We start from the raw sequence: 17,649 nt of genomic DNA, 5'->3' as shown, positions 1-17,649 counted from the left end.
TCTCTTTATCAACCAGTCTATATTAGCAGCAGACACAGTACAGTACGGTAGTTCACGGCTGTAGCTACCTCTGTGTCGGCACTCGGCAGTCTGTCCATAATTGTATACCACCTACCCGTGTTTTTTTTTCTTTCTTCTTTATACATACATACTACTACATCTCTTTATCAACCAGTCTATATTAGCAGCAGACACAGTACAGTACGGTAGTTCACGGCTGTAGCTACCTCTGTGTCGGCACTCGGCAGTCCGTCCATAATTGTATACCACCTACCCGTGGTTTTTTTTCTTTCTTCTTTATACATACATACTACTACATCTCTTTATCAACCAGTCTATATTAGCAGCAGACACAGTACAGTACGGTAGTTCACGGCTGTAGCTACCTCTGTGTCGGCACTCGGCAGTCCGTCCATAATTGTATACCACCTACCCGTGGTTTTTTTTTCTTTCTTCTTTATACATACATACTACTACATCTCTTTATCAACCAGTCTATATTAGCAGCAGACACAGTACAGTACGGTAGTTCACGGCTGTAGCTACCTCTGTGTCGGCACTCGGCAGTCCGTCCATAATTGTATACCACCTACCCGTGGTTTTTTTTTCTTTCTTCTTTATACATACATACTACTACATCTCTTTATCAACCAGTCTATATTAGCAGCAGACACAGTACAGTACGGTAGTTCACGGCTGTAGCTACCTCTGTGTCGGCACTCGGCAGTCCGTCCATAATTGTATACCACCTACCCGTGGTTTTTTTTTCTTTCTTCTTTATACATACATACTACTACATCTCTTTATCAACCAGTCTATATTAGCAGCAGACACAGTACAGTACGGTAGTTCACGGCTGTAGCTACCTCTGTGTCGGCACTCGGCAGTCTGTCCATAATTGTATACCACCTACCCGTGGTTTTTTTTTCTTTCTTCTTTATACATACATACTACTACATCTCTTTATCAACCAGTCTATATTAGCAGCAGACACAGTACGGTAGTTCACGGCTGTAGCTACCTCTGTGTCGGCACTCGGCAGTCCGTCCATAATTGTATACTAGTATCCATCCATCTCCATTGTTTACCTGAGGTGCCTTTTAGTTGTGCCTATTAAAATATGGAGAACAAAAATGTTGAGGTTCCAAAATTAGGGAAAGATCAAGATCCACTTCCACCTCGTGCTGAAGCTGCTGCCACTAGTCATGGCCGAGACGATGAAATGCCAGCAACGTCGTCTGCCAAGGCCGATGCCCAATGTCATAGTACAGAGCATGTCAAATCCAAAACACCAAATATCAGTAAAAAAAGGACTCCAAAACCTAAAATAAAATTGTCGGAGGAGAAGCGTAAACTTGCCAATATGCCATTTACCACACGGAGTGGCAAGGAACGGCTGAGGCCCTGGCCTATGTTCATGGCTAGTGGTTCAGCTTCACATGAGGATGGAGGCACTCAGCCTCTCGCTAGAAAAATGAAAAGACTCAAGCTGGCAAAAGCAGTAGCACCGCAAAGAACTGTGCGTTCTTCGAAATCCCAAATCCACAAGGAGAGTCCAATTGTGTCGGTTGCGATGCCTGACCTTCCCAACACTGGACGTGAAGAGCATGCGCCTTCCACCATTTGCACGCCCCCTGCAAGTGCTGGAAGGAGCACCCGCAGTCCAGTTCCTGATAGTCAGATTGAAGATGTCAGTGTTGAAGTACACCAGGATGAGGAGGATATGGGTGTTGCTGGCGCTGGGGAGGAAATTGACCAGGAGGATTCTGATGGTGAGGTGGTTTGTTTAAGTCAGGCACCCGGGGAGACACCTGTTGTCCGTGTGAGGAATATGGCCGTTGACATGCCTGGTGAAAATACCAAAAAAATCAGCTCTTCGGTGTGGAACTATTTCAACAGAAATGCGGACAACAGGTGTCAAGCCGTGTGTTCCCTTTGTCAAGCTGTAATAAGTAGGGGTAAGGACGTTAACCACCTCGGAACATCCTCCCTTATACGTCACCTGCAGCGCATTCATAATAAGTCAGTGACAAGTTCAAAAACTTTGGGTGACAGCGGAAGCAGTCCACTGACCAGTAAATCCCTTCCTCTTGTAACCAAGCTCACGCAAACCACCCCACCAACTCCCTCAGTGTCAATTTCCTCCTTCCCCAGGAATGCCAATAGTCCTGCAGGCAATGTCACTGGCAATTCTGACGAGTCCTCTCCTGCCTGGGATTCCTCCGATGCATCCTTGCGTGTAACGCCTACTGCTGCTGGCGCTGCTGTTGTTGCTGCTGGGAGTCGATGGTCATCCCAGAGGGGAAGTCGTAAGACCACTTTTACTACTTCCACCAAGCAATTGACTGTCCAACAGTCCTTTGCGAGGAAGATGAAATACCACAGCAGTCATCCTACTGCAAAGCGGATAACTGAGGCTTTGGCATCCTGGGTGGTGAGAACCGTGGTTCCGGTATCCATCATTACTGCAGAGCCAACTAGAGACTTGTTGGAGGTACTGTGTCCCCGGTACCAAATACCATCTAGGTTCCATTTCTCTAGGCAGGCGATACCGAAAATTTACACAGACCTCAGAAAAAGAGTCACCAGTGTCCTAAAAAATGCAGCTGTACCCAATGTCCACTTAACCACGGACATGTGGACAAGTGGAGCAGGGCAGGGTCAGGACTATATGACTGTGACAGCCCACTGGGTAGATGTATGGACTCCCGCCGCAAGAACAGCAGCGGCGGCACCAGTAGCAGCATCTCGCAAACGCCAACTCTTTCCTAGGCAGGCTACGCTTTGTATCACCGCTTTCCAGAATACGCACACAGCTGAAAACCTCTTACGGCAACTGAGGAAGATCATCGCAGAATGGCTTACCCCAATTGGACTCTCCTGTGGATTTGTGGCATCGGACAACGCCAGCAATATTGTGTGTGCATTAAATATGGGCAAATTCCAGCACGTCCCATGTTTTGCACATACCTTGAATTTGGTGGTGCAGAATTTTTTAAAAAACGACAGGGGCGTGCAAGAGATGCTGTCGGTGGCCAGAAGAATTGCGGGACACTTTCGGCGTACAGGCACCACGTACAGAAGACTGGAGCACCACCAAAAACTACTGAACCTACCCTGCCATCATCTGAAGCAAGAAGTGGTAACGAGGTGGAATTCAACCCTCTATATGCTTCAGAGGTTGGAGGAGCAGCAAAAGGCCATTCAAGCCTATACAATTGAGCACGATATAGGAGGTGGAATGCACCTGTCTCAAGTGCAGTGGAGAATGATTTCAACGTTGTGCAAGGTTCTGATGCCCTTTGAACTTGCCACACGTGAAGTCAGTTCAGACACTGCCAGCCTGAGTCAGGTCATTCCCCTCATCAGGCTTTTGCAGAAGAAGCTGGAGGCATTGAAGAAGGAGCTAAAAGGGAGCGATTCCGCTAGGCATGTGGGACTTGTGGATGCAGCCCTTAATTCGCTTAACAAGGATTCACGGGTGGTCAATCTGTTGAAATCAGAGCACTACATTTTGGCCACCGTGCTCGATCCTAGATTTAAAACCTACCTTGGATCTCTCTTTCCGGCAGACACAAGTCTGCTGGGGTGCAAAGACCTGCTGGTGACAAAATTGTCAAGTCAAGCGGAACGCGACCTGTCAACATCTCCTCCTTCACATTCTCCCGCAACTGGGGGTGCGAGGAAAAGGCTCAGAATTCCGAGCCCACCCGCTGGCGGTGATGCAGGGCAGTCTGGAGCGACTGCTGATGCTGACATCTGGTCCGGACTGAAGGACCTGACAACGATTACGGACATGTCGTCTACTGTCACTGCATATGATTCTCTCAACATTGAAAGAATGGTGGAGGATTATATGAGTGACCGCATCCAAGTAGGCACGTCACACAGTCCGTACTTATACTGGCAGGAAAAAGAGGCAATTTGGAGGCCCTTGCACAAACTGGCTTTATTCTACCTAAGTTGCCCTCCCACAAGTGTGTACTCCGAAAGAGTGTTTAGTGCCGCCGCTCACCTTGTCAGCAATCGGCGTACGAGGTTACATCCAGAAAATGTGGAGAAGATGATGTTCATTAAAATGAATTATAATCAATTCCTCCGCGGAGACATTGACCAGCAGCAATTGCCTCCACAAAGTACACAGGGAGCTGAGATGGTGGATTCCAGTGGGGACGAATTGATAATCTGTGAGGAGGGGGATGTACACGGTGATATATCGGAGGATGATGATGAGGTGGACATCTTGCCTCTGTAGAGCCAGTTTGTGCAAGGAGAGATTAATTGCTTCTTTTTTGGTGGGGGTCCAAACCAACCCGTCATATCAGTCACAGTCGTGTGGCAGACCCTGTCACTGAAATGATGGGTTGGTTAAAGTGTGCATGTCCTGTTTATACAACATAAGGGTGGGTGGGAGGGCCCAAGGACAATTCCATCTTGCACCTCTTTTTTCTTTTATTTTTCTTTGCGTCATGTGCTGTTTGGGGAGGGTTTTTTGGAAGGGACATCCTGCGTGACACTGCAGTGCCACTCCTAGATGGGCCCGGTGTTTGTGTCGGCCACTAGGGTCGCTAATCTTACTCACACAGCTACCTCATTGCGCCTCTTTTTTTCTTTGCGTCATGTGCTGTTTGGGGAGGGTTTTTTGGAAGGGACATCCTGCGTGACACTGCAGTGCCACTCCTAGATGGGCCAGGTGTTTGTGTCGGGCACTTGGGTCGCTGAGCTTAGTCACACAGCTACCTCATTGCACCTCTTTTTTTCTTTGCGTCATGTGCTGTTTGGGGAGTGTTTTTTGGAAGGGCCATCCTGCGTGACACTGCAGTGCCACTCCTAGATGGGCCAGGTGTTTGTGTCGGCCACTAGGGTCGCTTAGCTTAGTCATCCAGCGACCTCGGTGCAAATTTTAGGACTAAAAATAATATTGTGAGGTGTGAGGTATTCAGAATAGACTGAAAATGAGTGGAAATTATGTTTTTTGAGGTTAATAATAATATGGGATCAAAATGACCCCCAAATTCTATGATTTAAGCTGTTTTTTAGGGTTTTTTGAAAAAAACACCCGAATCCAAAACACACCCGAATCCGACAAAAAAAATTCGGTGAGGTTTTGCCAAAACGCGGTCGAACCCAAAACACGGCCGCGGAACCGAACCCAAAACCAAAACACAAAACCCGAAAAATTTCAGGCGCTCATCTCTACTTTGTTGTTTTGAAAATCTATACACATTTTTGTTATTAAGATGGAATTTCTTTTTTTCTGTGCAGTTCATATAATTTATTTCCCATAGTGTATCACAACCTACGTATAGTCATTAATACAATTGCCTAACCACTCACATTTTATGTATGTTGTTTTCTTGATCGTAATTATTGTCAGTGCTTTTTATTAATACATTTATTTTTCTATTATGAAGATCCTACTCCCATAATATTCAGTTTATTTTTTGTTTTCCAATGTATAGGGTTGTACAGTAATGGGTAACAACAGTGTTACAGTATGTGACTCTTGCCCCATAGTGACGGGATGTCAACCCATATTGACCATCTGTGTAAACCTGCATATGTCTGTAGAACTAGGGTTATTGTTCAAACCTGTACTGAACACACATCGGTGTACTGATTTAAATAAGCTGAATGCATAGAAAAATAGGATTTTAATTACCTGCCGGTAAATCCTTTTCTCGTAGTCCGTAGAGGATGCTGGGGTCCATTTTAGTACCATGGGGTATAGACGGTTCCGCAGGAGCCTTTGGCACTTTAAGACTTTTCAACAGTGTGAACTGGCTCCTCCCTCTATGCCCCTCCTTCAGACCTCAGTATAGGAACTGTGCCGAGGAGACGGACATCTTTGAGAGTAGAATTCATATTAAACTAGTGGTGAGATTCACACCAGCTCACACCATACAACAAACATGCCGCCAAACATGGCCTTCAACATAACCCATGCTAACGTGCATGCCTAACGTAACAGCAACAGCTGTAAAACATCTTAACACATGAGAACCTGTGTAAAAAGATAAAATGTAAAACTGCAGGAAAAAAGGAGCACTGGGCGGGTGCCCAGCATCCTCTACGGACTACGAGTAAAGGATTTACCGGCAGGTAATTAAAATCCTATTTTCTCTTAAGTCCTAGAGGATGCTGGGGTCCATTTTAGTACCATGGGGATGTACTAAAGCTCCCAGTATAAGGGGAAAGTGCTACTGTTCCTGCAGAACTGACTGACCAAACTTAAGGTCGTCAGCAGCCAAGGTATCAAACTTGTAGAACTTAGCAAACGTGTTTGCCCCTGACCAAGTAGCAGCTCGGCAGATTTGCAATGCCGAGACACCCCGGGCAGCCACCCAGGACGAACCCACTTTCCTAGTAGAGTGGGCTGTTACCGAAGTCAGTAATGGCAATCCTGCCGTGGAATGAGCGTGCTGAATGGTACCTCTGATCCAGCACGCAATAGTCTGTTTAGAAGTAGGACACCCAATCTTGTTGGGGTCATAGAGGACAAACAAAGATTCTGTTTTCCGTATTCGAGCCGTTCTTGTAACATAAGTCCTCAACGCCCTGACGACATCCAGGGACTTGGAAACGGCTGAGGTGTCACAAGCCACTGGCACCACCACTGGTTGGTTGATATGGAAAGAAGACACAACCTTAGGAAGAAAGTGCTGATGTGTTCTCAGTTCAGCCCTATCTTCATGAAATATCAAATAAGGACTCTTGTGAGACAGAGCCCCTAACTCAGACACACGCCTGCCTGAAGCCAAGGCCAACAACATGACCACTTTCCAAGTTAAAAACTTTAACGCCACCTCAAACCAGTCCAATTTAAGGAACTGCAACACTACATTAAGATCCCATGGCGCCGCAGGAGGCACAAAGGGAGGTTGGATGCGCAGAACCCCCTTCACAAACGTCTGGACCTCAGGAAGGGAAGCCAATTGTTTCTGAAAGAAAATGGACAAAGCCGAAATTTGGACCTTGATAGATCCTTATCTCAATCCAGCATCCACACCCGCCTGTAGAAATAGGAGAAGTCGTCCCAATTGAAACTCCACCGCAGGAGACTTCTTGGATTCACACCAAGATACACATTTCCTCCAAATACGATGGTAATGTTTGGACGTTACCCCTTTTCTGGCCAGAATAAGTGTGGGAATGACTTCAGTAGGAATACGCTTACGGGCTAGGATCTGGCGCTCAACAGCCATGCCGTCAAACGCAGCCGCGGTAAGTCTTGATAAACTAATGGCCCCTGCTGAAGCAGGTCCTCGCAAAGAGCAAGCGGTCGAGGATCTTCCAGTAGTAACTCCTGAAGATCTGGATACCAGGCCCTCCTTGGCCAGTCTGGGGAAATGAGGATTGCTCGAACCCTTGTTCTTCTGACAATCTTGAGAACTTTTGGAATTAGTGGAAGTGGAGGGAACAGATATACTGACTGAAACACCCACTGGGTCACCAGTGCGTCCACTGCTATTGCTTGTGGGTCTCTCGACCTGGAACAACATTTCTGAAGCTTCTTGTTGAGACGTGAAGCCATCATATCTACTTGAGGAACGCCCCAATAACTTGCTACCTCTGCAAAGACTTCTGGGTGGAGGCCCCATTCTCCTGGATGGAGATCGTGTCTGCTGAGGAAGTCTGCTTCCCAGTTGTCCACTCCCGGAATGAAAATTGGCGACAGAGCTTTTGCATGTCTTTCTGCCCAGAGGAGTATCTTTGTCACCTCTGCCATTGCCACTCTGCTTTTTGTTCCGCCTTGACGGCTTATGTAAGCTACTGCTGTTACATTGTCTGACTGGATCTGAATGGGACGACCTTGAAGAAGGTGTGCCGCTTGATGAAGGCTGTTGCACACAGCTCTCAATTCCAGAATGTTTATGTGAAGAAGAGTTTCCTGACTTGACCATCTTCCTTGGAAGCTTTCCCCTTGCGTGACTGCTCCCCAACCTCGGAGACTTGCATCCGTGGTCACCAGGATCCAGTTCTGAATCCCGAACCTGCGACCCTCCAGGAGGTGAGAAATATGTAGCCACCACAGGAGCGAAACTCTGGCTTTTGCTGACAAGATTATCCTTTGCTGCATGTGGAGATGCGACCCGGACCACTTGTCCAGTAGGTCCCACTGGAAAACCCTGGCATGGAATCGGCCATATTGTAGCGCCTGGTAAGCTGCTACCATTTTCCCCAGCAGGCGAATGCACCGATGAATCGATACTTTTCGTGGTCTCAAAATTTGTTTGACCATGCTCTGTATCTCCTGAGCCTTTTCCACCAGTAGGAATACTCTATGTACCTCGGTGTCCAGTATCATTCCCAGAAATGATAACCTTATCGCCGGTTCCAATTGTGATTTTGGAAAGTTGATGATCCAACCGTGCTGTTGAAGCACCATCAGGGATGATGTTATGTTCTGGAGTAACTTGTCCCTGGATCTCGCTTTTATGAGGAGATCTTCCAAGTATGAAATTATGTTGACTCCTTGCTTGCGAAGGTGAACCATCATCTCCGCCATCACCTTGGTGAATATTCTCGAAGCCGTGGAGAGCCCGAACGGTAATGTTTGGTATTGGTAATGGCAATCCTGAACCGCAAACCTCAGGTATGCTTGATGTGGCGGGTAAATGCAGACATGCAAGTAAGCATCCTTGATGTCCACTGACACTAGAAATTCCTTTTCTTCCAAGCTGGAGATTACCGCTCTTAGGGACTCCACCTTTTCAAATAAAGATTCAGAGATTTTAGGTTTAAAATCGGTCTGACCGAGCCATCCGGCTTCGGCACCACAAACAGGCTTGAATAAAAACCTTGGTTCTTTTGTTCGTCAGGAACCAAAGAAATTACCTTGTCTTGGCATAATTTGTGTATTGCATTCAGGACATTTGCGCTGTCCTGAGCAGAAACTGGCAAGGCTGATTTGAAAAATCGGCATGGGGGAAGGTCTTGAAATTCCAACCTGTAACCTTGGGATACTATCTGTAATATCCAAGGATCCAGATCTGAGTGAACCCAGACCTGGCTGAAAAATAGTAGATGTGCCCCCACCCGATCGCAGTCCCGCAGGGGAGCCCCAGCGTCATGCTGTGGCTTTTGCAGAAGTAGTTGCGGACTTCTGCTCCTGGGAGCCTGATGGTGTTGTAGGTTTTCTACCTCTTCCTCTCCCCCTTCCTGCGAAGAAGGGGGTACCCTTTGCCTTTTTGTACTAGTTGGGCCGAAAGGACTGCATAGTATGAGAATTATATACATTTTTAGGCGGCGCAGCTGCCGACGGCAGAAAAGCTGACTTGCCAGATGTAGTAGTTGATATCATGGCATCCAGCTTTTTCCCAAAGAGGGCCTAACCATTGTAGGGAAGCACCTCAATATTTCTTTTGGATTCTGCGTCAGCATTCCATTGGCGGATCCAGAGTGCCCTGCGGCTGAAATCGCCATAGCAGAGGCCCTTGAGCCCAGTAAGCCAACGTCCTTCATAACCTGCAGAATCTTTGATATGACCTAGAATTAGAAGCATATCATCTTTATCGACCATGCCAATATTAACAATCAAGTTGTCTGCCCACTTTTCCACTGCGTTACCTACCCACGCAGAAGCAATTGTGGGCCTGAGTAACGTACCCGTAGCAATATAGATGGACTTTAAAGTCGGCTCTAATTTGCGGTCAGCAGGTTCTTTTAATGAAGCTGACCCTGGGGCAGGTAAAACAATTTTCTTCGACAACCTAGAAATTGAGGTGTCTACCATTGGGGGCGACTCCCACTTACGCCTGTCCTCCTCAGGGAAAGGGTACGCCACCCGCAACCTCCTAGGAATAGCAAACTTCTTTTCCGGGTTAGCCCAGGATTCCTCAAAGAATGCATTTAAGTCCTTACACGGAGAAAAAGTCACCACCTGTTTTTTATTTAATTTAAAATTATCTTTATCCTCAGGTGCAGGTGTTATGTCAGTAAATTCTAACACCTCTTTTTATAGCGACTATCATACATTGAATGCTCTTAGCCAGTTTGGGGTCTACCCCCCTCAAGTCCCCAGTGTCGACCTCAGTGTCGGAATCTGTGTCAGTGTCCCTTAGCATAATTTGAGCCAGAGACCTTTTCTGGGAACTAGAGGGGTCCCGAGTGGAAGACGTGGAGGCAGGGCCGGTGCTAGGGTGTTCGGCGCCCTCCTGCAAAAATAAATGGGCGCCCTCCCTCCCATTCGTAATAAAGGCGTGTATGTGTGTGTATATATATATATATATATACATACACACATATACATATATGTGTGTAAGTTTGTAAATAGTTCATATATGTATGTGTGTAAATATTTTATAAATCCCACAGTAATAGTGCACCTTACACATAATGCCCACAGCAGTACCTTACGCACCAGCCCCTGTGCTATCACCACTCTGCTTCTGCCAGGCAAAAGACACATCATCACGGCTGGGCAGGCTGCTTTCACCAAGTAAAAAGTTTGGGTGGGGCTGTGTACCCGATGTGTAACTAATGCGGCCGCCTCAGGAACTGGCTCCCCTGTCACAGGCCCGCTAGCTGGGCGTCCCTAGCAACCGGACGGGACACCTGTTTCTAATGGTACAGCCCACTCTTCTCCCCGGCAGCGGTATGGGGGCAGAGCATGGCAGGGATTGGAGGTGAGGTTCCTGGCCAGTCACTGCTGCTCTCCTTCACACAGATCGCCAGAGAGTACACTGGAGGCAGCCGAGAGGTAGGCAGATCTCGGGATGGGAGAGAGCTGCAGGTTACTGTCTTGGTTAATTATGCAACAAGGTTTGAATGTCACAGTGACAGTCCCTGGCCCACAGCTATTTATATACTACCTTCTCTTTCCGATAAGCAGTAAGGTGAGGTAATAATGCGTACTGTACCAGCTGTTAGTACAGTGCTTGAAATGAGCCCAGTGCTTGAAATGAGCAAAGAGACACCAAAGATTTTTTTAAACTGTCACACTTTGTATAGCCTTGCAGTCGCACATGATCTGTCTGTGCAGCAGCCAAGCCATACTTAACTACTCTCGCAACATTTTAGGTCTCTTGGGCTCCTGAGAGAGTAGGTTAGCCAGATGCCAGTACTACCACAGTAAAGGGAGTGGTACGGGATCTTGATGAAGAGGATTGCGATGAATAGTGCCATAGTGGCCCTATCATCTGCTGCACCAATCGTGGCCTTCAGCACTGGGAGGACAGGACCACAATAAAGCGATTCACTGCACCAGTTCCCTGCACATCCCACCTGCACCTGCTCCTTGGTATAAGAGGGCATTTGTGCTAGGTTGGAAACTACAACCTAGGCCAAGTGGCCACAAAACGTCTGAAGCCACTGTAGACCACGCACACATACCAGTCATTTTCCAAAAGCATAGAACAAGGTGGTATCGAGTTTGGCAGAAGCATATGAAGAATCACTTTGATTTTGGGGACTAAAAACACAATATGAGACAGTCATCATCTGTGGTATGGCAGCATGTGGCTAGCATCACTGTACATTGCTAACGGTGCACAAATTAATTACATAAATACACAAAACAGATAAAACTACTTACATTTAGGAACCATATAAAAATAAAATGAATGACTAGTATATGTTATTACATGAAAAAGACCCGTTACTATGGAGGGAGCAGGGGAGGGGGCGTGAGGCAGTGCAAAATTATGTAACAGGGAGAGTTGGTGGAATGATGGCTGCAGCTGCCACATGGACTCATGTACTGGGGGCACAGATCTGTAAGGGGGTGTGTGGCACATGACGCAGGCCCATAATATTAGCACCGGCATGTACCCACAGCAGCACAACTTACTGTACCTCGACCGGACTGCGGGACCCTCTGCCCAGTACACGGAGCAGCGAGATGGCCATTCTGTCACCCAGGGCCGCAGCAAGCTCAGTGCAGAGGCCATTGTTGTTCTCCCGTTACGCAGCGAGCGTCTGCCCCCCGCACTGGCACCGCCGCACTGGCACCGCCGCACACTGCGCGTCCCGCAGCCGCCGCCATGGCCACAGTCCGCAGAGCGGCAGCGCTTTACTCCGGTAGCCATCCAGCACGTCCAACTCGGTGTCGGCGGCGTCGTAGAGCAGGGAAGCGTGGTCTGACAGCAGGTTCTGCCGCCGACAGTAACCTGCATCCGGCAGCAACAGCAGAGCGGAGAGAGCGCCTTTTCAACAGGGCGCCTCCCTGCTTTGCAGGAGATGCTGAGCGGGTATCGCCGGCTCTGCGTGGAGGGATCAGCAAACAGTGCATCCTCCACAGACTGTCTCCAATACTTTGTCTGTTGTTCAGACTCAGAGAATTTCTTTGCCAGTTTAGACATATTACTCTGCAACTTTCTCACCCATACCGGCTCAGAACACTCTTGTGCCTCCAAAATGGGTTCCTCTGGGGAAGAACTTTCAGACATGTTACACGCGTGTACAGTCACACCACTCACACACAGGGGAGCTATTGGGGACAGATCTACACTAATGTCTGTCAGAGGGATCCAGAGGGAATTGCCAGTCCACACCATGCGCCCTATATGTATTGCATACAATAAAGATATATAATATACATATATACAACACAGCGCTTTTATCCAATATGAAGTCCTCAGACTTCAATACATTATGTGCTCCCCTCTCTCTATAACACCCTGGTACTTGTATCAGCGATGTGAGGAGAAGCAGCGTTCAGGATCAGCGCTCCGGCGTCTCTGTGAGGAGAAAATGGCACCAACTGAGTGTAATTAGCAAGTCTGAGGAGAAGCCCCGCCCCCTGTAATGGCGCAGTTCAGCCTCAGCAAATACAATATTTATACTGGCAGGGGTATGTACACCAGCGGCTCCCATGTGTGTACTTTAGTGCCAGTAATGATTTACCATGTCCCCCAAAGGGCGCCCCCCACCGCGCGCTCTGCACCCTGTGCTGAGAGACATGTTTATGCGCAGAGTCCCGTGCTGCGCTGGTACCTTTATGCCGCCATGATGACCGGAGAACCCCTCTCTGCAGGTCTCCGGTAAATACTCACCAGCCTTCTGACTTCTGGCTCTGTTAGGGGGTGGCCGCAGTGCTGTGGGAGTGAGCAGCAGCCAGGCAAGGGCTGTGTGCAGTACCCTTCAGGAGCTAATGGTGTCCTGTCAGCGGAAGCAGAGCCATTGAACTAATGGAGAAGTTGGTTCCTACTTCCCCCCCCTAAGTCCCACGAAGCAGGGAAGCTGTTGCCAGCAGCTTCCCTGTAAAATGAAAAACCTAACAAAGTCTTTTTCAGCAAAACTCAGTAGAGCTTCACTGATGTGCAGCCATTCTCCCGGGCACATTTTTCTAAACTGAGGACTGGAGGAGGGGCATAGAGGGAGGAGCCAGTTCACACTGTTGAAAAGTCTTAAAGTGCCAAAGGCTCCTGCGGAACAGTCTATACCCCATGGAACTAAAATGGACCACCGGAATCCTCTAGGACGTAAGAGAAAATAGTTTTCATTAGAATCTAACTTTGATTCAATTTACATAGATAAATACTGTAAGCAAGTTAATATGCTTTGTTTATTAACTATAACTAGTAAAGGAAACATTGTCCCCTGCAGGGATAGAGAGTAGAGCACTGCCATATGCATTCTATAGCTTGTATTCCTTAACTGGGGAAGCCACCGCCTACTGCTCCGCCCCTAATAACTCCCTCTCAATAGAATAAACAGGTGATTACAATGAATACACCGCAGCCCTGGTCTCTACTGTCCAGTCTTCACGTTCCTCAATGTGAGTGACTAAGGGGCATATGCAATTAGCTCCATTTTTTCGCCTAAATGAAAAAACTGAGCTTTTTCGCTATTTTTAGGGCGAATGGAGATTCACCCTATGCAATATTTTCGCCTAGGCGAAAAATGTCACAGGGGCGGAAAACACCTGGATCAGAGAATCCACCTGTTTGCCGTCGAAAATGCGGGTCATTTTTGCCGATTTTGAGGCATTTTTCGCCAATTCCTTTTCACTTAATAAAAGAAGGTGAAAAGGCATTGGCGAAAATGCCTTCAAAACTGCCGAAAATGGCCCTAAATGAATACGAGTGGGGCAAAATCATTAGCTCCGTAATGTAATCGGAACTAATTGCATACGCCCCTAACTGATTTAGGCAAAAGGAATTATTGCTCATCTACACCTCTGATATATATATATATATATATATACACACACACACACACACACACACACACACACACACACAGGTATGGAAGGGTCGCACTCACATCAGATCAATATCCAACGGCTGGGGTGTCACTTGGGAAGTCCAAAGGAAGTCCATATATAGAAATAGAAAAAGTGCACTCACCAGAGCATATTCATAAAAATAATTTTTATTCCTCACGTATATATCATGATTGGTGATCTCAACGTTTCGGTCCACTCCGGACCTTCATCAGGATAGACACAACATCATCCGTCACAGCATATTGTCATAGTCCAAACCAGACCAGCATCAACCAAACAATGCCTGACATGCCCCTAAAATACCCCCAGGAAGTCCCAGAAAGAGCGGCAAATTCAAAACAGCCAGTGTACAGAATAAAATTTACATCACTTCCTGAAACACCAAGATTATAAATAATGACCTTGGCCAGTAAAGACTATAGGGTCATAGTGCCCAATAGAATATATCAAGTCAATAACTCTAGCCAGAATCGTTTATTTTATTCTGTACACTGATTGGCTGTTTTGAATTTGCCGCTCTTTCTGGGACTTCCTGGGGGTATTTTAGGGGCCTGTCAGGCATTGTTTGGTTGTTGCTGGTCTGGTTTGGACTATGACAATATGCTGTGACGGATGATGTTGTGTCTATCCTGATGAAGGTCCGGAGTGGACCTAAACGTTGAGATCACCAACCATGATAAATACGTGAGGAATAAAAATTATTTTTATGAATATGCTCTGGTGAGTGCACTTTTTCTATATATATATATATATATATATATATATATAGGGAGAGAGAGAGAGAGAGAAATACTGTATATATACTGTATACATATATATATGCTGTGCCTGTATTCTCATGACATGTTATTTTCACTGATATACTGGGGGCGATTCAATCTCTTTGCGCGCCCAATCTCCTGTCTAAAGTGACGGGAGATTGCATGGCACCATTCAATTGATTTTTTTATCGTGCTGATCACGGCCAAACATGCCAAGTTTAGCTGTTTTACGTGACTAAACCCGAGTAAGCTAGACACAATGCGAAAAGTTATATTTGGGCGCCCAAAAGGGGTAGTTTTTACATATTTCAGCTCGCCAGCTCAGGGAGGCTGTCAGCTGAAATGTGTCTCCCTGTGGTTCATCATGCCCTAACGGAGCAACAATTGAATTGCTCTGTTGGGTGCCATCTTGTGGCGGCCGTGAAGAGAAACAATTGAATTCCTCCCACTGTGTTATAAACGTCCCACTGGGAACAAATGTCCAGTTGCACTATAGGACAGCTGCAGCCAGGATCTCTTGTTGACAATTTAGCACCCTAAAGTACATGTGTGTTCATCCTGCAGATATTATAGATCTAAATCACTTTTTACACACAATTGGTAAGGGTTTCTTAAATACATCAAATACTGTAGGGTTAACATCTAGCGCTGTGTAAAATTAGCAGCTCACTTAGAAATTCATCGAAGGGTACATTGGGTTAATGGTTAGCGCTTTAAGGTGATTAAAATAACATAAGTATGTGAATAATGTATATAAAATAATGTGACTAAAACAAAGCAAAAAGTGACACACAGACAGTTTACAAAGCTCTTTTTTGGAGGTAAGGAGAGGACTGTCCTGCAAGGGCGCAGTCCCAGGGATGCATCGGTGGCACAGTGTTAAGTATGCTGCTCTGTCCCTATGTTACTCTACTCATAGACGTGTTTCTCCTCTTTCTGGCTGGCGGGTCCGTGTACTCTGGCTGACCACGTGTGTGGTCCGTGGCGCTTGGTCATGACGTCACCCGCTGGTCAAGATGAAAAGAGGGGAGCTCCGGTATTCGGGGTAAAGTCTCTCTGTGGTGCCGCCGTTAATCCAATGCGTATATCACGTTTGGATGTACACAAGGGAAGGGCTGCATTTGCATAAGGTCACAGATGAGCAACCAGCAATAGACGCAGCTGCAGGTGCTTCTATGTCCACCTTAGAATCAGGCCCATAATGAAAAATGTGTAGGGAGCAGTGAAAACGTAAGAAGTTCAGTGTATTTGAGGACAAAATACTACTATCCTAATCATGCCATATTGTAAGAAACGCTTGGATGAAAGAAGGAGGGGGAGAGTGGTGACCTAAAGGTAGAAGTAAGGGTTTCACACACTTTTTCTCTAAGTCCTGTCACTGTAAGCTCTCAGACAGGGCCCTCTGCACACTTATTCTTCCCCTTGCACTATCCTTATCAGCAGTGCTCCTTGGCCCTCATTCCGAGTCGTTCGCTCGGTAATTTTCTTCGCATCGCAGTGAAATTCCGCTTAGTACGCATGTGCAATATTCGCACTGCGACTGCGCCAAGTAATTTTACAATGAAGATAGTATTTTTACTCACGGCTTTTTCTTCGCTCTGGCGAACGTAGTGTGATTGACAGGAAATGGGTGTTACTGGGCGGAAACACGGCGTTTTCGGGGCGTGTGGATAAAAATGCTACCGTTTCCGGAAAAAACGCAGGAGTGGCCGGAGAAACGGGGGAGTGTCTGGGCGAACGCTGGGTGTGTTTATGGCGTCAAACCAGGAACGACAAGCACTGAACTGAACGCAGATGCCGAGTAAGTCTGAAGCTACTCTGAAACTGCTAAGTAGTTTGTAATCGCAATATTGCGAATACATCGGTCGCAATTTTAAGAAGCTAAGATACACTCCCAGTAGGCGTAGGCTTAGCGTGAGCAACTCTGCTAAATTCGCCTTGCGAGCGATCAACTCGGAATGAGGGCCCTTGTCTTTAGTCTCCTTCTCACATTCAGCGACTCTGACACTGTTATCTCTCCCTTACGTGGGGTAGCTGATCTAAAGGGGGGTACTCACGGAGCGATATTCTAAGCAATCTGACTAGATTGCTTAGAATTTAAGCATTATCGCTCCGTGTGTACCCCCTACAGCGATAGCAATGCGCAGACCCGCGCATCGCTATCGCTGCTGCTGCTAGATTGGCCTGCATGCAGGCCAATCTAGCGGGTCGCTCACTTCACCCGCTGGGTGAAATGAGCGACCCCCCCGTCTCGCCCCGCACGCTCAGCACAGATCGCGCTGTGCTGAGCTGCGGGAGAGATGTGTGCTAAGCGGTTCGCTCAGCACACATCTCTCCCACATCGGCCCGTCTATATGGGCCTTTAGAGAGCTGTTGTTCCCCTGCTACTCCCCTACAGCCAGTTTACGTACCCACTCGCTGTATAATAATATACATATAATATGGTTAATAATATGATCAAAACAGATGAGAAGATAATATACCCCTTCCGCAAATAAGGTCACACATGCTTGTGATATATCTGGTGATATCAGATGACTGTGTGCCCCCTTAAATGAACAATGCAAAATAAATGTCTGATATGAATTGATGGGCTTACTGTGCTGGAGAAGGTTGCTGGAATATGCTGGCAATAGACGACAAATGGAACACTGCCACCCAGTGGCTATACATCTACCTAGCAATTACTTTTAAACAACCTTTCTTCTGACATGGGGT

General features: G+C 46.9%; 1 protein-coding gene across 1 annotated transcript in view; it reads right to left on the bottom strand.

Moving 5' to 3' along the window:
• Window positions 1-17,649, bottom strand: part of CCNY (cyclin Y) — a 405,388-nt gene that overhangs the window by 5,825 nt on the left and 381,914 nt on the right. The gene's annotated exons all lie outside the window — the stretch shown is intronic.

This window comes from Pseudophryne corroboree, chromosome 5 (genome assembly GCF_028390025.1).
Source record: "Pseudophryne corroboree isolate aPseCor3 chromosome 5, aPseCor3.hap2, whole genome shotgun sequence".
In the NCBI taxonomy this organism is placed as follows: Eukaryota; Metazoa; Chordata; class Amphibia; order Anura; family Myobatrachidae; genus Pseudophryne; species Pseudophryne corroboree.
This window is presented reverse-complemented; position numbering and strand designations above follow the sequence as displayed.